The sequence below is a fragment of the Silurus aristotelis genome, assembly GCF_946808225.1.
Source record: "Silurus aristotelis genome assembly, chromosome: 8".
NCBI lineage: Eukaryota > Metazoa > Chordata > Actinopteri > Siluriformes > Siluridae > Silurus > Silurus aristotelis.
Genome location: NC_139581.1, coordinates 26,905,588 through 26,924,172, shown reverse-complemented (window position 1 = coordinate 26,924,172; position 18,585 = coordinate 26,905,588). Strand labels below are relative to the sequence as shown.

The following is an 18,585-nucleotide window of genomic DNA, read 5'->3' as shown; positions in this document are numbered from 1 at the left end:
GAGCTGGGACCACCGTTTCCAAGGTTACTGTTGGTAATACACTAAGACGTCATGGTTTGAAATCAAGCATGGCAAGGAAGGTTGCCCTGCTTAAACCAGCACGTGTCCAGGCATTAAGTTTGCCAATGACCATTTGGATGATCCAGAGGAGTCATGGGAGAAAGTCATGTGGTCAGATGAGACCAAAATAGAACTTTTGGGTCATAATTCCACTAAACGTGTTTGGAGGAAGAAGAATGATGAGTACCATCCCAAGAATACCATCCCTACTGTGAGGCATGGGGGTGGTAGTATCATGCTTTGGGGGTGTTTTTCTGCACATGGGACAGGGCGACTGCACTGTATTAAGGAGAGGATGACCGGGGCCATGTATTGCGAGATTTTGGGGAACAACCTCCTTCCCTCAGTTAGAGCATTGAGGATGGGTCGAGGCTGGGTCTTCCAACATGACAATGACCCAAAGCACACAGCCAGGATAACCAAGGAGTGGCTCTGTAGGAAGCATATCAAGGTTCTGGCGTGGCCTAGCCAGTCTCCAGACCTAAACCCAATAGAGAATCTTTGGAGGGAACTCAAACTCCGTGTTTCTCAGCGACAGGCCAGAAACCTGACTGATCTAGAGAAGATCTGTGTGGAGGAGTGGGCCAAAATCCCTCCTGCAGTGTGTGCAAACCTGGTGAAAAACTACAGGAAACGTTTGACCTCTGTAATTGCAAACAAAGGCTACTGTACCAAATATTAACATTGACTTTCTCAGGTGTTCAAATACTTATTTGCAGCTGTATCATACAAATAAATAGCTAAAAAATCATACATTGTGATTTTTGGATTTTTTTTTTAGATTATGTCTCTCACACCTACGATGACAATTTCAGACCCCTCAATGATTTCTAAGTAGGAGAATTTGCAAAATAGCAGGGTGTTCAAATACTTATTTTCCTCACTGTGTATATATATATATATATATATATATATATATATATATATATATATATATATATATATATATATATATATATATATATATATACGAGACTTTCTATTTATTTATTTATTTATTTATTTATTTATTTATTTATTTATTTATTTATTTATTTATTTATTTATTTTTGTCCACTACAGTTTGTGTCCTGTTTGTGAAAGAGCCATGCGTTAGAAGTCAGAAGGAGTTTAAGTAAATTTAAGATTTGCTGTCCCTCTGTACCAAAAAAATAAAAGGGAACTATTTGTACAGTATTCATTTGCATAGCATCATGTTTTCCCATTGCATCACATTGTGTTTAATCAAATGTAAATCGAATCACAAGATTTGTATCACATTGCATTGTATCACAGTATGTATCTTTAATGTATCATATCGTTGGCTATGCTTCGAGGTGTGATTCGCATAGACCTCAGTTATAAGGATGAACATTGTATGTGTATATATATATATACATACATACATACATACATACATTTGCACACATTTATTTATTAGTTTCTTTCATTATTAATTCATTTATTTATTTTTAGGGCATTAAAATGAATTTTAATTCATTTACAACATACAATATCAGTTTTTTTAATATGTTTTTCCTGCATCTGTGCATCTGTATAATCTGTTACAGTGTCAGGGATCTGACTTTGTCCTTTTTCTTTAGGTATTCCCCCTTTCCCATCCTTACAGATATCTGAGAATTTCAGAAGGCACTGTAGGACACACAGCTGACCTGATCCACTCCTCTTCTTCCTTGTAATTTTTTTTCACACCTGCCACATGAGAACTGACACAAGATATACTGCAAATAAATGGCAACAAACAGGTGTGCCTGGAGAGATGTTTTTTTCCCCCAATGTTCTGTAACTTTAATTTGGTGTTTTGTTTAGTAGTGTATATAGCTGTACATAAGCAATTTCAAATCTTATAGTTTTGTACATGTATTTTTTATGGTGTGTAATCATATAAAGAGTGTTTGATTCATGAAGTTTCAATGTAAAAACAAACAGTATGTTGATACAGCACCATTTATAAGTGGGGAAGTTGCACACTAACTAAAGAATTTATCACACAGAGATACTTTCGAATATAAAACCACACTCTGCCAAAGGCCATCCGCAGCATTTTAATGTCAACCTGCCTCACTTGGGAACTGCTTATGAGTTCAACCACCAAGGACAGTGTGGCTGGATTGTGTTTGCCTTCAAACGTGAAAATTAATATAGAAAAAAAAAGGATGAATGCTAACATCACATCTAACCCAAACACTAACTGTTGTATCTTTTCATTTGGGTTGTGTCATGTATAATGGCCATGTGTACATGGTTTAAGATACATTTGTTCTTAGATGAAAGATGAAATAAATTTCACTCTTCTGATTGAAACTGACTCAAATTGTCCATTAGTGACTGAAGCCTATGGACTCGAGAAGTGTGTAGCTTTTGGAATCTCATGGAATTATACATAAATTACAATAACAGTATATTAAGAAATACATAGATACAAAGATTCATTTTAATGTACAAAATAGTATGGAAGTGGGGGTGTAGTCGAAAACAGGTGTATGATTTTTACCACACACCCTCCTTTTACACACCATGTGCTTGACCACACTACTACTTCCACAAATACCTTTAAGGAAATTAAGGCAAAACTTTAATCTATTTGCTTTAATAAGGTGTTGAGCCACCACAAGCCAACAGCATCAGTGTGCTTTTAATAAGTGTCTGGATTGATACTGGAGTTACAAACACCATTTTTTCATCAGATTTAGCTGCAGTTGGGATTGTTGTGGAGCACTGCCTAAAACATCCCAAACCTCCCATATGGTCACTTAGATTGAGATCTGGTGGTGATACCAAAAATTAATATTTCAATGACTATAAACTTTCACCCTTTAAACATTTTGCGTAGGAGCTCTGCATGTTTCGCATTGGAAATAAGGAATGATCGCTCGGAAATGTGACAACACAGCTGTCTTCTTTCCGAAAATCAGGAAATTGACAAATGAATCTGGAATGATTGACCGGTCAGCACTCGGACGTGTTCAAACGGCTTGATGAGCAGTGGAGTTCCACGCTTTCTCCAAGAGACATCAGATTTGTGAAAGAACAATATTGAAATTGTACTGTTATGTTTTTTTTACTGTTTACTGTTTACTCAGGCGGTGGGGTTACACATACTACTTCTTCAGTGTTGTCAGGTCTGCTGTATTATAAACTCTTATTTTATTAGCCAGTTATTAATAGTCAATAAAAAGATAAAAACCATGGGCAATTGGCATGGCTTGGCCTGTTTTTATACTGTATATGCTCTAATAGCTCTTGTTTGTTGTCTGATTGGGGAGAAGGGGGCTTTTGTGGTGGCATAATGAAGAACTATTTTGAATAATGTGTGCTCTAAGGAGACCCGTTCATGCAAAATGCCTCCCGCACTAAAGAGGTGCAATTTTTATTTTAATTTCTTAGGCTGTGTGTAAGCCTGTATGTGTGCTATTTCAGCTTTAATCTATAATAACTGAGAGCAGTTTTAAATGTATTTGGTCATTTGTTTGATGTGGTTTCATCAAGAATATTAATTTTTTTGCAATTATTCAATTATTTTAGCATAAATATAGTCTCTTTTTTTTGCATTGCTTTGGTAATGAAAAATATTTAACATGGACAGCTGAGGATAAACTCATTTCTTTAGAGAAATTGTTTGGGTTATTCCACTTCAGACAGTCAGTGGGGGCACATTTTTTGTTTGATTCCCAGGGGGGAAGTATAATGTGAAAAACACTGTGTTTAATTTTAAACAGATGTGTTAAAAGTGTACGTAGCAAATACTGATTGTCCTGTGTTGAAATAGCTACAACCTGGAACAAAGGGCTGAAAAGTTGAATATAGGAATGCTTAGATGATTCTGTACATAGAGGTGATGAGTAGAAATTTGTGAATATTTTATGTATATTGTTCGTATAGATGATCCCCGATGTATGATGGCTCGACGTTTTGACCTAGCGATAATGATGCAAATGTAGCAGCTTTGCTCTCCACTATCGAAACGATGCTTGTCCACGTGCTCGCTGCTACATGCATATATATTGTATAATTTATACTGTGCAGTACTGTAAATAGCTCTGTTTCACTAAATTGTAATTTAATCATAAGTCATCTGTCTCTCAAACAGCTGTACTTTATCAAGTAGTCGGTAAAAAGTAAAGTTTTGTCCAGAAGTATTTTTATAACAAACATTCTTCTATTTAATCTCAAAAGCTCCAAATACCCATCAACCACTCTATTCCAGGCCTCACCAATCCCTGAAATAAAGGACAAATCACTTAGCCACAAGGATGTCAAGCTTTTGACTTGGCCACTCTCTTTCACCAAATGCATTATCTTGGATATTCTGGTCTGCATAGACACCAGTGAATCCATCATGCCCTCGCAGTGGATCATAATGCAAAGAGCAGTTCACTGATAATGCAGTCATGAGGGACTGTGGCGCAGCTGAAAGACCAGCAGCTAATGTAACATGACTTTGGGGGCTGAATTACACAATCAATAGTTCATGCTAGCTTGTGAAAAGTTAATGGTGTCAAATCTGAGCCTGAGTTGGCGTCTTTCTCTGAGACAGTTTACCCATTGTACAGAGGGAATGATTTTGCAGTCTGCATCGTTCGAGTAATAAAATCTTTCTTTCTTTCTTTCTTTCTTTCTTTCTTTCTTTCTTTCTTTCTTTCTTTCTTTCTTTCTTTCTTTCTTTCTTTCTTTCTTTGACTTTATTTTTTGTGCATTAAAACATACATTCTACAAAAGTATATGTAATATGTTTCGCATTGCATTTAATTTGCTATCTGTATTTTTTGTTTGTTCTTTATTTTTGTTAATTTTACTTAAAAAAGAATGTGTGCTCAGGAATTACCGGAGCAGCTAAACTAACATTCACTAAGAGTCATATTTATCTACTTAAATACAGTATCTCACAAAAATGAGTACACCCCTCACATTCTAGCAACCATAGTCAATTTGCAGTTTCTAGAGCATTACAGATTTACTGTCCAATGAAAATAACTTAAAAATCCAACAATTATTGTCTACATAACTGACAACAAAAGTGAGTACACCCTAGGTAAAAATGTTAAAACTGTGTCCAAGTGTTAATATTTTGTGTGAGCACCATTGTTATGTAGCACTGCCTTAATCCTCCTAAACATGGAATTTATCAGAGCTGCTCAGGTTGTTGCTGGAATCCTCTTCCACTCCTCCATAATGACATCACGGAGCTGCTGGATGTTAGACACATGGTGCTTCTCCACCTTCCGCTTGAGGATCCCCACAGGTGCTAAATGTGGTTCAGATCTGGAGACATACCGTACTTGGCCACTCCATTACCTTCACCTTCAGCTTCCTCAGCAAGGCAGTTGTCATCTTGGCGGTGTGTTTGGGGTCGTTATCATGTTGGAAAACTGCCATTCGGCCCAGTTTCTGAAGGCAGGGCATCATGTTCTGCTTCAAAATGTCACAGTAAATGTTGGAATCCATGTTTCTTACAATGAACTGCAGCTCCCCAGTACCAGCAGCACTAATGCAGCCCCAGACCATAATGCCACCACCAACATGTTTGATAATAGACAAGAGAAAATGTTCTTGGACAGATTTTTTTGTGAGCCAGCTTCAGAAGAGGCTTCCTTCTGGGATGATGGCCTGCAAAACTGACTTGTTGCAGTGTAAGCATATGGTCTGAGCACTGACAGGCGGACCTTCCAACTCTACAACCTCTAATGCAACTCTGGGAGCACTCATATTTCTGTTATTTGAAGCAGCATCTGCACCTGACGCCCAGCACAAGGACTCAACTTCTTTGATGGACCCTTGCGAGGCCTGTTCCGAGTGAAACCCGTCTTGGAAAACTGTATGACCCTGGGTACTGTACTGTAATTCAGTTTTAGGGTGTTATCGATCTTCTTAGAGCCTCGGCCATCTTCGTGGAGCAAAAATTCTAATTCTCAAATTATCAGAGAGTCTTTGCCATGAGGTGCCATCTAGTGGTCAGCATGAGAGGATTGTACACGAAGCACCAAATTTTAACAGCTTTAATACAAAATACACTAATTCGTATGATTCTGTCAAGCAAACAAAAACATGAAAATTATCAATAGGACATGTAGCTTTGCACGGTTATTTACTGTAACGTACAGATGTTATTACTTATCACTCAGTTTTGTTGCCAGATATTTTAACAATAATTGCTGTATCTTCTTCTTCTTCTTCTTTCGGCTTCTCCCATTAGGGGTCGCCACAGCGGATCAGCTGTCTCCATACCCCCCTGTCCTGCTCATCTGCCTCTTTCAACCCAACTACCTGCATGTCTTCCCTCACCACATCCATATACCTCCTCCTTGGTCTTCCTCTTTTCCTCCTTCCTGGTGGCTCCATCCTCAGCATTCTCCTACAGATATACCCCATGTCCCTCCTCTGCACACGTCCAAACCATCTCAATCTCGCCTTCCTCATCTTGTCTCCAAAATGTACAGTAATTGCTTAATGTGTAATGGGACGTTCAAAAACCACATGCATCCCAAAAGTGTCCAATATGGTTGGGGCCGGAGCTCAATTGCAGATCATTCAAGATCATCCACTCCACCTGAAAGAAACCACATCTTCGTTGAGCTGGGTCTCCTACAGTAATTCTAATAAATGGAAAGTTTGGCTGCATCCCACGACTTATTACCCTACATTATTGACTTTACTAACACACTTGTGGGTGAATGAGCACAAACCTACACAACCACACTGTGGAACTTCTAGTGGAACATTTTCCCAAAATAGGGGAGGTTATAATAAGAGCAAATGGCAACTAAATGTGTAATGGGATGTTTAAAAACCACATGCATATTTTATGGTCAGATGTCCATAAACTTGTATCTATATATTGTAATTGAACCTCAGAGCCCATGTGTGTGGACAGGAGAAACCTGTATAATGTTAACTGTCACTGCAACACTCCACTGACTTGGGATTTATTGCATAGATGGCAATAATAGAAGCTACTTTTTAGTGCAAGACACATGAAAGTCTGCTTGGGTTTTTCAAAAATATATAAAATTTTAAAGGTTCTCATGTGCTTTATGTTTTTACTCTGCCACTGTGCTCTTGGGAACCTTGGGAACAATAAAGGAAAGGTAGTTTTAGCCTTTAACACAATATGTGTGTTTGTCATGAGGAATTAAAAGTATTTCTATTTGAATTCTATGGTTTTACATATCAGGACATAATCAATATCATTTGGTTCTTAGCAGGTCTGAAATGAAAACGCTATTAAATTATTTTTGCAGTATGTATATGTCACTTTAACTCTGGACTGTCATTTTAACCCAGGACTGGCACAGCACAATGTCACTTTATGTCATCTTATACCAGCACATGGACACATTAAGGACAAATCAAACTGGATCACTTTAATCTGTACTTCTGTCAATATCTGTCATACACATCCATTATTTTCTGTGAAATTTGTAAATACTTTTATTTATATATATATATATATATATATATATACCTATACTTTATAATTATTTAATTTATCTTACTTTATTTTGAACCTATATTCTATTTTTCATGTTTACATGTTGGACAGTTGTGAAAAAGCATTTCATTACATGTCGTACTCTGTATAGAATGTGTATGTGACAAATACAATTTAAATTTGAATTTGAGGTTATAAGGCCGTTTCCAAACAATTTCCATACATTGCATTCTTCATCTTCCCAGGAGCAAACGTCCCAGCAAATTACCACTAAGACAGACCGTGCAATGCTCAAAGAAATTGCAAATGTCAGAGTACAATTAGAAATCTGAAAAAACCACAACACTTCTGTGGTGATGATTCGGGCTTGCTTTGAAGCCACAGGACCTGGCCACCTTACAGTCATTAAATTGGCCATAAACTCCTCTAGAGTCCAAGTCAGATGTGAGGTCATCTGTCTGACAGCTAAAGCGTGGGCAAAATTGGGTCATGCAACAGGACTGTGACCAGAAGCACACCAGCAAATCTATAACAGCATGAGTGAAGAAATGGAAAAATAAAAAAAACAAGTTTTTGCAATAGCTCAATCCAAGCCCAGACCTCACTCCGACTGAAGTGCTGTGGCAGGACCTTAAGAGAGCTGCACAACAGCAAATGCCTGCAAACTTAAATGAACTGAAGCAACATTGAAGAGTGAGCCAAAATACGTCCACAATGATGTGAGCAACTGATACAGTCATAGAGAACATGGTTACTTTAAGTTGTTGCTGCATACAAGCTCTTGAATCATAAAGTGTACTTTTCACACATGGGTTCCCCATTTTGGCTTAATTTATGTACAAATAAATAACAATTGTTGATTTTTATTATGTCCTGATCGAAAAAAACAATAGCATTTAAAGAGGATGCACTTTCATTTTCACATGACTGTATATAGTAAAATAAAATATATGACGATGTGTGTAACGTATATGACAATATGTGGTTCTTCTCCAAACTGTTACCACAAAGCTGGAGGCACACAAGTGTATATAGTGTCTGGATGTGGGATAATAAAACTTTGCATTCACTTGAACTTGAAAACCCAAATCTGTTCCAGCATTGCAATGCGCCTGTGTACAAAGCAAGCTACATGAAGATATGCTTCACATGGTTTGGAAAGAAAGAGCTATAAAGCTCTGATTTTAACCCTACTGAACATCTTTGGGATAAATTGGAACACTGATTGCACCTACAACTCCGGCACCGGTGCAACATGGACCCTGGATGCGGCCGCGGCGGAAGAGACAAGCCAAGCCCCGATCGAGGACGTCTCCACCTCCACCACCGGCCTTCGAGATCTCGACCAAGAACCGCTTCGTCCCTCTCCGCGAGACGGAACGCGACACTGTTATTCTCGGAGATTCCATCGTCCGGCATGTCCGCGCTACCCGAGCTAAAGGTAAGGTGCACACTCGCTGTTTTCCTGGTGCTCGTGTTCTGGATGTCGCTGCGCAGGTACCCGCGATCCTGAACGAGAACTTCGGAGCGGTTGTTCTCCATGCCGGATCAAACGACACCAGGCTGCGGCAAACGGAGATCTTAAAGAGGGACTTCAGGATCCTGGTGGAGATGGTACGCAGCACATCACCCACAACGAGGATCATTGTGTCAGGACCTCTTCCCACTTACCAGCGAGGGGCTGAGAAGTTTAGTAGACTTTTAGCTCTAAATGAATGGTTACAGTCATGGTGTCGAGAACATAAACTTCTCTTTGTTAATAACTGGAACTGTTTCTGGGAGCGTCCTAGGTTCTTCCGCCCTGATGGCCTGCACCCCAGCAGAGTTGGAGCAGCAGTGCTATCAGATAACATCTCTAGGATACTTCACACCATCTGACTGGTAAGACATCAAGAAATCTTCAACTATAAGAACACGCATACTACAGACCAAATAGTTACAAGTTCACACACAGCCCAGTTTATAGAAACCGTATCTATTCCTCGTGTAGCAAAACCAAGAATTACATACACAAGATCCAGAAATAATCTTATTGCAGTTAAAACTGAAAAATGCCAGATAAACAAACACAACAAAGTTCTAAAGTTCGGTCTTTTAAACATTAGATCACTTGCACCCAAAGCACTGATTGTAAATGAGATGATCACAGAGAATAATCTCGATGCACTCTGTCTCACTGAGACCTGGATTAAACCAGGTGAATATATGGGTCTAAACGAGTCGACACCGTCAGGATATGTTTATAAGCATGAGCCCCGTCAGACTGGTCGTGGGGGGGGTGTAGGAACCATTTATAGTGCTTCTCTTAATGTTAGTCAGAGATTAGGATTCAGCTTTAAATCATTTGAAGTGCTCGTTCTTAAAATTGCACTTTCAGAGATGCATAGAAAACTCGCTCTGGTCACCGTGTACAGACCCCCAGGGCCCTACGCTGATTTTCTTCATGAGTTTGCTTGTTTTCTCTCAGACCTCTTGATCAGTTTTGATAAAGTGCTGCTTGTAGGAGATTTTAATATTCATGTAGATGATGAAAACGATGCCCTAGGATTATCATTTGTCGATTTACTAAACTCTTTTGGAGTTAAACAAAACGTCACCAGACCAACCCACCGTTTTAACCACACACTAGACTTAATAATATCCCACGGAGCAGACGTCACTGATATAGATATTTTACCCCAGAGTGATGACATCACAGACCATTATCTCCTACTGTACACACTACCGGTAGAGCAGATTAACCGTGTTTCACCACGGTATCGACTTGGTAGGACTATTATTCCAACCACTAAGGACAGATTCATAAATAACCTGCCTGATTTATCTCAGTTTCACATTAAACCCATAACTGCTGATCATCTTGATGAGATGGCGAACAACATAGACCTTATCCTCACTAGCACTTTAGACACTGTTGCCCCCATCCGGTTAAAAAAGGTTCAAGAACAAGCACCTGCACCTTGGTATAATAGTCATACGCATGCCCTAAAGAGAACAGCACGTAATCTGGAGAGAAAATGGAGGAAAACTAAATTAGAGGTATTTAGAATTGCGTATAAAGACAGTATGCTTAGCTACAGACAGGCGCTAAAAGCTGCTAGAGCTAAACACCTGAGCAAATTCATAGAAAATAACAAAAACAACCCCAGGTTCCTTTTCAGTACAGTCGCCAAATTTAACAACAAATCAGGGATCTGAAAAATGTGTTCCATCACAGTTTAGTAGTGAAGACTTTATGAATTTCTTCACTGAAAAAATAGATAACATTAGAAAAACAATTGTGGCAGTTCAACCTCTGACAGCATCTCCCGACACAATCGTACTTACAACCCCACAACTACACTGTTTTACATGTATAGGACAGGAAGAGCTGTATGATGCTATTATGAAAGCTAAATCAACAACATGTCAGTTAGATCCAATTCCCACTAAACTTCTGAAGGAAGTGTTATATACAGCTGGTGAGCCTCTTCTCAATATTATTAACTCCTCACTATCGTTAGGTCATGTCCCTAAATCCCTCAAGTTAGCAGTTATTAAGCCCCTCATTAAAAAACCTAATCTGGATCCAAGCACGCTATCGAATTACAGACCAATTTCAAATCTCCCATTTATGTCTAAGATTTTAGAAAAGATTGTCGCTGCCCAGTTATGTAACCACTTGCAGGAGAACAATATCTTTGAAGAGTTTCAGTCAGGTTTTAGGCCCCATCATAGCACAGAAACTGCTCTAGTTAAAATCACTAACGACCTGTTGTTAGCTTCAGACCAAGGCTACATCTCCCTATTAGTTTTACTAGATCTTAGTGCTGCGTTCGACACTATAGATCATGATCTTCTCCTCGATCGCTTACAGAATTACATCGGTATTCAGGGACAGGCATTAAGCTGGTTTAAATCCTACCTGTCCAATCGTTACCATTTCGTAGATTTAAATGGAGAGCTATCCAGGATAATGCTAGTAAATTATGGCGTGCCACAAGGGTCAGTTCTAGGACCCCTGCTTTTTACAATATACATGCTTCCATTAGGAAATATTATTAGAAGGCATGGAATTAGCTTCCATTGTTATGCTGATGATACCCAGCTATATATTTCATCCAAACCAGGCGATACAGCTCAATTAGCTCGCATAACTGAGTGTGTTGAAGAAATAAGAGATTGGATGACCCATAACTTTCTGCTATTAAATTCTGATAAAACGGAGATTTTGCTCATCGGCCCAAAAAATAGTACACAGAAGCTCCAGCATCTCAGCCTGCATTTAGACGGTTGTTCTGTAACTACTAGTTCAACGGTAAAAGACCTGGGAGTTATTTTAGACAGCAACTTATCTTTTAAAAATCACATCAATCAAGTTACAAAAACAGCCTTCTTTCACCTTAGAAATATTTCTAAGCTAAGAAATATGTTATCTATATCTGATGCAGAGAAGCTCGTCCATGCGTTTATGACCTCTAGAATAGACTACTGTAATGCATTACTAGGTGGATGTCCTGCATCATTAATAAACAAGCTTCAGTTAGTTCAGAATGCCGCAGCAAGAGTTCTTACTAGGTCAAGAAAATACGATCATATAACCCCAATCTTATCGTCCCTACATTGGCTTCCTATTAAGTTTCGAATAGACTACAAACTACTGCTACTCACTTATAAAGCACTAAATGGTTTGGCTCCCATGTATCTATCCAGTCTTTTAACACGCTACAATCCGTCACGCTCCCTGAGATCTCAAAACTCTGGGCTTCTAGTAGTTCCTAGAATAGCAAAGTCCACTAAAGGCGGTAGAGCATTTTCACATTTAGCTCCTAAACTCTGGAATAGTCTTCCTGACAGTGTTCGGGGTTCAGATACACTCTCCCAGTTTAAGTGCAGATTAAAAACATATCTTTTTAGCAAAGCCTACACATAACACACATCACACACATCACATCACAACCTTGTGCTCCAGAATATATGATTACATGCACATTATCAACTTGTGCTGTTAATATCATGAACAGCAGCTACGCTAATTCCTCTCCACTGCTTCTCTTTCTCTCCCCATCCCGAGGCATCCTGAGGTTTGGCCAGCTCCAGTCACGTCCCACCTCGTGAAGATTATGGACCTATGGATGATCATGGAGAAGTAGATGCCGAGTGTTTAAAGGCCCTGGCATGGAGAAGCTGATGCTGGATCTATGATGATCACAAATTGTTCTGTATTGTTGAAAGATTTATGACCAAACTCTTGATGTCACCCATATGAGGATGGGTTCCCCTTTGAGTCTGGTTCCTCTCAAGGTTTCTTCCTCATATCATCTAAGGGAGTTTTTCCTTGCCACTGTCACCACGGCTTGCTCATCAGGGACAAACGCACACCATTCACCTTCACTGTTGTTTTCTGTAAAGCTGCTTTGAGACAATGTCTGTTGTGAAAAGCGCTATACAAATAAACTTGACTTGACTTGACTTGACTTGATTGCACTTCAGGTCTCTTCACCCTACATTAAATCAGTACTTGACTTGGGACTAAATGTGGAATGTGATGCTCAAAAAGCATACACCATTCTTATGACTAGGTTTCCACAAACTTTTAATTAATATATATATATATATATATATATATATATATATATATATATATATATATATATATATATATATATATATATATATATATATATCTCTTTTACTAAATGTACTTTAAATTAATACTTTTCAAGTTTTTAATACTCTAATTAACATGGACAACTATGGATGCTTTAAGCAAATGTATTTTCATTATTAGTGAAACCAAACTCAACATAGAGCATGAAGGCGAAATATGCTTGTGAATGTTTTAAAGTAATTATGGTGTTTAAAATGACATAAATCATCAGGACACCAAACGGAACTTTTGCTTTATGTCAACACGGACGGTTTTAATTGCCGGATGTGTTCATCATTGCGGGTTTTGGTGTTTGATTTGAGACTTAGCGCATCAGTAAAACAAATGTTTAGTGAGTAAAAATATATATTTTTTTGTATCTGAGTAAAGAAAGAATGTTGTGAATAAATGCATTAATAAAATTAGTGTTGTTAAAATTAATTCGCATTAACGCCTTATTAACATGGGCCAAGAAAAGTGTGATCTCAACAACCTGACATTGTAAATGTTTGCTGGTACCATATAGGGTGGATTGAGTATTTCAGAAAGAGTTGATCTCATGGGATGTTTTACACACAACAGCATCTAGAATTTACCCAGAAAGGTGCAAAAAAACAAACAAAGTAGTTCTGTGTTGGTCTGAAAACCTGGTTAATAGAGTTTGGAGACAAATGGACAGATTGTATTGAACTGCCAGGAAGAATAAAATTGCTTAAATAAGCACTCTTTACTCTGTGGTGAGCAAAAAAAGCATCTCATCATGCATATAAAAGAGCCAACCTTCAGGCGTATTAGCTATTACAGCAAAAGAAACATGCTAGGTTCCACTGATGTCAGCCAAGATCTGAATTTTGAGGATCAAATTGACAGGTTATAGATGAGATAACAAATTGAGAAAATATATATAATATATAATTTATCATTTTTAAAACTTTTTTTCATTAGACCATAAACATTTCAACCAGTTTCTTGCAGGATCCCTCAGGCATCGAACCTCCAACTGGGCTAAACCTTTTGGATGAATGACTTCCTTGCCATCATGTTTTACAGTGTAAACGTGTGCAGAATCCTTGATGTTGTTGTATGATACATGATTTTTTCTCAGTTGGTCATAAAACCATCTTGGTCTATCAAGGTTGCCATTTGGTTCCTGGTGGACTCAGTGTCCACTTCCCTGGTCATTTAGTTTTGATGGATGGCCATCTTTTCTGTCAGACTGGGGGTGGTGCCCTGCACGTTCCACTTCTTAATGATAGACTTAACAGTGCTCCAGGGTATCTTTAGAGACTTCAAAATCTTTTAATATCCCTCACCTGACATCTACCTTTGTCCGATAATTGTTTTGGGAGATCCCCAAAACCCATGCTGCCGTATATCTGCAGGTGAAACCTTTAAGGCCAAAAAAAAAAATTATAATGCTTTTATTCGCATGATCAAGTCATTTTTCTTTTTTCCCCTATTACTTTGTTTAAGGATTGTTTCCATTACTTTGTTTAAGTAAAAGGAGAACATACTTATTTAATCAAGATACTGTATTATTTAAAAAAATAATTACAGGGCAAGAGAAGGTCCCCTGGTGGTCTAGTGGTTAAGATGCAGCACTCTCACCGCTGCGACCCGGGTTCGATCCCCGGTCAGGGAACCATCCCCAGCCACTCTTAGTGCCGGTCCCAAGCCCGGATAAATTGGGGAAGGTTGCGTTAGGAAGGGCATCCAGCGTAAAACATGTGCCAAATCAAACGTGCGGAGGATCCGCTGTGACGACCCCTAACGGGAGAAGCCGAAAGAAAGTTTAATGACAGGGCAAGAGAAGTGAACACAGTTAAAGGAGGTATATTGATTTTATATCTACTGTATGTGTTTATTAAATGTTGTATGTGTGAATTATATTACAGAAATATAAAGTTAGTGTATACAAAATATGTGCATAAGTAGGACTACTACAGGCTTTTACATACCGAAATATATGTAACATATGCAGATATATCAATCGATTTTACAATATATAACTGTATATGCTTAAAATCTATTATATTTTCCAAATGTATTATTACATGTATGTATACTATAATACATTCTAAACACATTTTATACAATTAGAAACTCATTGATTTTGCGGACTAATAGAATAGTTTGTGAACCGGTACATAAGATTCACATGTGCTTTCTGAACATCCAGTTTTACATTTAATCCCCATTTACTGTTATAAGAACCTCCACTCTTTTGGGAAGATCTTCCACTAGATTTTGGAGTGTGCTTGTGGAGCGTTGTGTTAGAGGGTGTTAGTAAAGTCAGTTACTGATGTAGTTGAGGTGAGAAGGCCTGGGGGCGCAGTCAGCGTTCCAATGAATCCCAAAGGTGTTCAGTAGGGTTGAGGTCAGAGCCCTAGATCTTCTATTCTATTCCATGTTTGTACACAGGGTCTTTGTGGTAAGAGTTTGAGGAAAAGAAGGGAACCTGTCCTCATCTGGGTGATACTGAATGTCCATTCATTATTTTTCAGTCATGGTTGAGGTGTACAGTGATGGGTGCTCAAATGTTCTGGAATGGAGATGTTGGTGTCAAATCTAAAATTAACTCAGATGTTGAGTTACTTTATGAGTTGCTCCGGAGCTCCTGGTACCACAACGCCAGCTGACTGTATAAAACTGAAGAAAGGACATTACTCATAATCACACACTTCAGTGCTCATGATATTTCTCATTCTCCAGTGTTTGTAATGCTTTTAAGATTTATAATCACACTCTTGGTGTCACCCAAATAAGGATGGGTTTTAAATCTGGTTCCTATCAAGGTTTCCTCCTCAGGGAATTTTTCCTTGCTACAGTTGCCCCAGGCTTGCTCATTGGGGATAAATACACATAGATCACTTATCACAATTTTCTGTTCTATAATGCCATTGTCCATTCTGAAAAGAGCTATAGAAGTAAAATAGAATTGAAATTAAACTGTTCATGCAAACTGCAGTCCTGAGCCATTGTAGCAGACTGTTGATATTAATTACAGTCCAAATCCTTCTTTAAAGTTCTTCAGTTGATTGTTTGTGTGGAACATTCCTCAGCTGTACTGACTGGTGTCCAGTTGAAAAGAACTCTATCTGGGGTGAATCAGGCAGGATCCGAAGAGAAGTTAAGCACTGGTCACTTGCATCTCAGGAGCAATTTTAACTCGAGAAAGAGAGAGAAAGAGAGAGAGAGAGAGAGAGAGAAAGAGAGAGAGAGAGAGAGAGAGAGAGAGAGAGAGAGACATAGAGAGACAGAGAGAGAGAACTAAGGATCGTTAAGTATTCTTATCACTGTACAGTGTAATCGGTGTGTAAGTAGGGACTTTGTCAAGAGGGATCAAGGATAGTAATCTCTCTCTCTCTCTCTCTCTCTCTCTCTCTCTCTCTCTCTCTCTCTCTCTCTTTCTCTCTGTCTCTCTCTCTCTGTGTATATACATATATATATATATATATATATATATATATATATATATATATATATATATATATATATATATATATATATATATATATGTATATATATATATGTATATGTATGTATGTATGTATGTATGTATGTATGTATGTATGTGTGTGTGTGTGTGTGTGTGTGTGTGTGTGTGTGTGTGTGTGTGTGTGTGTAATTTGTAGAAGCGATTTAAATGTAAAGCCAGCAGAAAGAATGTCTTTGAGGCCCTCTAGTGGGTAGCTGCAATATTTTCTTTTCTTTTCTTTCTCTTTTTTTTCTTTTCTTTTTTTTTTTTTTACTTTTAATTAACCACGTGAAAACAAGTCCAGCTTAAATCCACAGTTTATTTATTTCACACAATAATTTTCTTTACAAAAGAAACATTTATTCATTCATTTCAAGGCCGTGCTTGAAGATGCATGACAGCTGCATGACTGCTGAAATGACAATCTAGACACATGTACACACTTTCCAACACACATCTGAAGCTCTTACTGAGTCTGAAGATGTGAAATTCATTAAATATTTTTCAGAATTTGTGGCAAAGATTGCCAATGGTGACAGATTTGTAGTAAAGCCATGTCTTGTTTTATAGCAAACTGTCCTAACAGACACCTTTCCATTTTTTTTTTAAGTCTGTGATTCATTTTGATGCCTAATCTAGTTCAATAGTTTTCTAGGTATATATATATATATATATATATATATATATACACGTTACTTTGATTAACATGATGAGTTAGCTAACGTCGTCCTACCGGTAAATCAATCAGTAGCTCAAAGCTCAAGAAAAATAGCTTCCTGTGTAAAACACTTTATATTCACAAATTATATGAGTATTATACAGTAGATTAGCAACATTTCCATAGATATTAAATAATAACACTGAATTTTTACTTTGAGTCAGTACAGTGTGATGTTTCGTCTCAAAATGTTTTCCACTTGCCATATGCCTGCCACCCTGTGCACTCCCAGTGTGAAGGAGAGAACAGTCTATGAGCAATATACACTTTTATAATGGATCTAAAAAAAAAAAAAAACAGAGGATTAATGTCCCATATCTCTCTGGGGCAAAACAAAATAAAAACAGAAGAGAAAAAAAACAGATTGAAAAATGTGCAAGGATTTAGGAAACTGGATTTTGTTAACTTGTCTATATATCGAAGCACCGACCAGGCATAACATTATGACCATATGCCTAATATTGTGTTGGTCCCCTTTTTCTCCTTGAACAGTTCAGGCCCACTGAGCAGAAACAGCATTAACTTCTTCAGCAGTTTGAGCTACAGGGGCTCGTCTGTTGGATCGGACCACACAAACCAGCCTTCACTCCCCACATGCATCAATGAGCCACGGCCGGCCACGACCCTGTTGCCGGTTCACCACTGTTCCTTCCTTTGAACACTTTTGATAGATGCTGACCACAGAAGACCAGGAACATCCCACAAGAGTTGCAACTCTGACCCAGTCCACTAGACGTCACAATTTAGCCCTTGTCCAACTCGCTTAAATCCTTAAGTTTGCCCATTTTTCCTGCTTCGAAAACATCAAATTTGAGGACAAAAATGTTCACTTGCTGCCTAAAGCCTTGTGTTCATAATATCTATCAATACACACTATATTGCTAAAAGTATTGGGTCAGCGGTCCTTTCTTGCTATATGTGGTTCTTTTCCAAACTGTTACCCTAAAGATGGAGGCACTTAATTGTGTCGTCTTTAGATGGCGCTATAATAAAATTTTGCATTTACTTGAACATGGAAACCCAAACCTGTTTCGGCATGGCAGTGCCCCTGAGCTCCTTTAAGATCTGGTGTACATGCTTTGGAGAGGAAGATCTTGAGTGGCCTGCTATAGAGCTCTGATCTCATCCCTACTGAGCACCTTTAGGATGAATTGGAACGCTGACTGAACCCCAGGTCTCCTCACCTACATCAACACCTGCCTTTCGTAAAACACTTGTAGCTGAGGAACACAAATATCCACAAACACACTCCAAAATCTAGTGGAACATCT

The 18,585-nt window shown here is 38.3% G+C and overlaps 1 protein-coding gene across 1 annotated transcript in view; it reads left to right on the top strand.

Moving 5' to 3' along the window:
• The window catches only part of LOC310730092 (leucine-rich repeat and fibronectin type III domain-containing protein 1-like protein), a 106,279-nt gene extending 103,023 nt beyond the window's left edge, over positions 1 to 3,256 (top strand). The window contains exon 7 of the mRNA XM_083548868.1: positions 1,644 to 3,256. The gene's annotated coding sequence lies outside the window, so the exon portion shown is untranslated. The remainder of the gene's footprint in view (positions 1 to 1,643) is intronic.
• Positions 3,257 to 18,585: the final 15,329 nt, after the last annotated feature.